Raw genomic sequence first — 3,874 nt, forward strand, 5'->3', positions numbered from 1 at the left:
ATTTCAGAGAGGAAGGGAGAGGGACAGAGAGAGAAACATAGATGTGAGAGTGAAATACCAATCGGCTGGCTGCCTCCTGCACGTCCCACCCTGGGGATGGAGCCGGCAGCCCAGGCATGGGACTCGAACTGTGACCTCCTGGTTCATAGGTCCGTGCTGAACCACGGAGCCACGCCAGCGGGCATTTTATATTTTTCTAGGCAGCTCGCACTGTATCTTCCCTTTAACCCCCCCAGGTGCTAACTCCCAGGAAGCGCTGGTGTTGCTGCGCCCATGTCTAACGGTCGGCCTGTGGGACCGACAGGGGCAGCGTAGGTGGTTGTCACAGACGTGCTCCTGGGAGGGGGGGGTCGCGCAGACACCTGCAAACTGGGTCCAGCAAGGACCTCTGACGACAACAAAGCGGAGGGTCTGGGAGGGAGGCCTTGGCCCGGCTTCGGCAGCACGGGGGGAGGTGCAGACCGCGCCTCACTCTCCAGAACCAGAACCGCGCCGGCAGCGACTGCCCAGCCTCCTGCTCCTGTTCAAAGGGCCCTTTCTCCCGCGCTGCTTGTCATGCTGCCCGCGCTCCCTCGGGGCACGCACAGGCTCCCTTTCTCTCTCGTGGCGTTTCATCAGCACCCACTTCGCCCTCCTTCTCCCCTCAGCCTGAGAGAGAGGCACGGAGCCCCCAGCTCCTCATGCCCCCCACGCCCACGGCTGTGCGTGGCCTTGCTCTCCTGGGACGTGAATGGAAGTCCCAGGTTTAGGTCCACACCTCGCAGTCCTTGGCATCCCCTCCGCCTCTGACCCTCCGATCGCCCCGTGGAGGCCTCCTCTCTCCTGGGTGGGGGGTAGTTGGGGAGGGTTGAGTCTTGCTTCACCCCTCACCTGGGCTGTGGCTCCCCGATCTGCCCCTGCAGGTGGGGATGCAGAGTTCCCCTTTCAGCGGTGGCTTCGTGTCCTCTCCTCAGCGTTCCCACCCGCGGCCTTGCATTGAGCAGCACTGCACACAGAGGAGCTTTTGTGATGGACACAGCGTCTTTGTTACCGCCTGAGCCGGTGTGGCTCAGTGGTTGAGCATCGACCTATGAACCAGGAGGTCACGGTTCGATTCCCGGTCAGCCTCCTCTCTCTTGGGATGGCAGCTGTCATTTCTGTGTTCTCAGTCCCACACCTGCTCCGCTGAATCGCGTCTCAGGTACAGCGGTGCCTCAGGGCAGCGCCGCTGTTTCAGAAAATGCCAGGAAGCGGGATCGCCTATCGTGTCTCAAGATGTTGGTGAATTTTAAAGGCAAAATGGTCGATTTATCACTATTTTTGCCCGAACGCGACCCCTCTGAGCAGACAGCGCCACGCCCGGAGCCCCTCTCCGCCCCCCATTCTTGGAGCAGGTGTGTGGGCTCCACATCTTACAGAACCTCCTGGAAACACGGCACCCTGCAGGGCAAGGGGCAGGTCCCCAAAGGCATGTACACGCAGAGAAGCCGCCTCGTCCCGCACTTGGGACGTGAGCAAAGCGGCGATTACTCCTGAGCTGCACACGGGGTCCTATCCAGCCCCCAGCCCCATGCTCTGTCTAATGATCCCAGTAGATCCGTGGCTTGCAGACACCAGTCGGGCTCAAGAGCAGATGCGTGTGAGGCCCTGGGCATGAGAAGCGGGTTTGCCACCCGCACCGGGGGCCGAGCCTTCACCCGGGGTCCCCATGGGCTGTGGTCACGGGCAGCTCTGTCCTCGGGTCCCTGGCTCCCAGACGAGCCCACTGTCCCCGCAGGGTCATTAGAAAGATGCAGAGTCCGCCCAGCTCCGTCCGCTCTGAGGCCGCATTTTTGTTTTTTGTTTTTTTAAATTTTAAATATATTTCTTTATTGATTTCAGAGAGGAAGAGAGAAGGAGAGAGAGATAGAAACATCAATGATGAGAGGGAATCATTGATCGGCTGCCTCCTGCACATCCCCACTGGGGGTCGAGCCACAACCCAGGAATGTGCCCTTGGCTGGAATCGAACCTGGGACCCTTCAGTCTGCAGGCTGGTGCTCTATCCACTGAGCCAAACCAGCGAGGGCTGAGGCCGCGTTTTAACCCTGTTCATGAAGGTGGAGATGCTGCCGGTGGAAAAGGCGGGTGTTAGGAAGAATGATTAGACTCCACACGAATTTCATAACCAATCCCCACCGAGTCCCAGTTTCTGTCCCGGCTGATCCATTCCAGTCCACGTTGGGAAATTATCCCTGAGAATAACGGCAGCTTGAGAGATCCTCAATCCCGAGACGTACCCAGGCGTCCTCTCTGTTTTAGAGACTATAAAACTCCAGCATGGTTTCTGCCGACTCCAAAATTATGTTAGCTTTTTGGTAAAGTTAAAAATAAATAATATTTAATGCCAGAGGCAGGGCTCTCTGGGTGACGATAAATTGCAGATTCTCTAGTGACCCCCTCCGCCTTTTAGAAACGCAAAGAGGAGAAGCAGAGGCCAAGCAGAAGGCGCTCACTGCAGGGTCGGCAGGAATTTACTGCCGAGCAAATCCGTGGTAACCGGTTGGAATGGGGGTGAGAGGAAGCCGTCCCGCCAGCCGCACTGGCTTACCCCACATCTGGGAACCCCATCACGACCAGAGCTGAGCAATGGCCCCCAACACCCAGGAGTCTAAGTTTGACACCTAACAACTCAGCAAACAAAGTCTTCGGGTCTCTCCATAAAGGGCCAACGTTGGCCTAAGGCCCCTGCGCGCTTTTTCAGTTTAATAAACATTTAAGTACCTACTATGTGCAAAGCATTATAACAGACACAAAAGTGAACAAGATATAGTTCTCTTTTTTAATGTATATTTTTTCTTGTTGATAGTATTACAGATGTCTCCCATTTACCCTCTGTTTACTCCCCTCCTCCCAACCCCTATCCACCCCCCAGGTTCACCATCCTGTTGCCCATGTCCATGGGCTGTGCATATCCTGTATAATAAAAGGCTAATATGCAAATTGACCAAACAGTGGAACGACCAGTTGTTTTGACACACACTGACCACCAGGGGGCAGACGCTCAATGCAGGAGCTGCCCCCCGTGGTCAGTGCGCTCCCACAGGGGGGAGTGCCGCGCAACCAGAAGCCAGGCTCATGGTGCAATGGTGGCAGGAGCCTCCCCCACCTCTGTGGCAGCGCTAAGGATGTCCAACTGCCAGCTTAGGCCTGTAGGGAGCAGGCTTAAGCCATCAGTCAGACATCCCCGAGGGCTCCCAGACTGTGAGAGGGCACAGGCCGGGCTGAGGGCCCCCTGAGTGCATGAATTTCATGCACCAGGCCTCTAGTAGGTCTATAAGTTCTCTGGTTTATCTCTTCTCCTCCTCCTCCCGCTCCCACATTGAGGAATGCCAGTCTGTTCCATGCCTCTCTGCTTCGGTTCTTATTTTTTTGGCCAATTCATTTTGTTCATTAGACCCCACAGATAAAAGACAAGGGAGATTTACACAATGGGATGCTATGCAGCTATAAACAAGAGGGGTCCCTTACCCTCTGGGAGGACGGCCTGGATGGACCTGGAGAGTATCGTGTGCAATGAATAAGCCCATCAGAGAACGTCCCCCTGCTCTGAGCTTAGCTTTCAGGATGACCTTTTCTTGGGGAAAGAGAGGGCATCCTCCAGAGCCTGAGAGGTGGGGACAGTCTCTCACCTCCACAGAACTGCGAGCCAAAGCCTCATCTATCAAAGAGGAAGTGGTCCCACTTGTAGAGAGAGCTCCTCAGAATCATGAAACGCTATCAGAAAGGATATATGCACCCCTATGTTCATAGCAGCACAATTTACAACAGCTGAGCGCCATCAGCAGACGAGTGGATAAAAAACTGGTACATCTACACCATGGAATACTACCCAGCAGTAAAAAAGAAAGGACTC

Source organism: Myotis nattereri, assembly GCF_964212035.1.
Source record: "Myotis nattereri genome assembly, chromosome: 2".
In the NCBI taxonomy this organism is placed as follows: domain Eukaryota; kingdom Metazoa; phylum Chordata; class Mammalia; order Chiroptera; family Vespertilionidae; genus Myotis; species Myotis nattereri.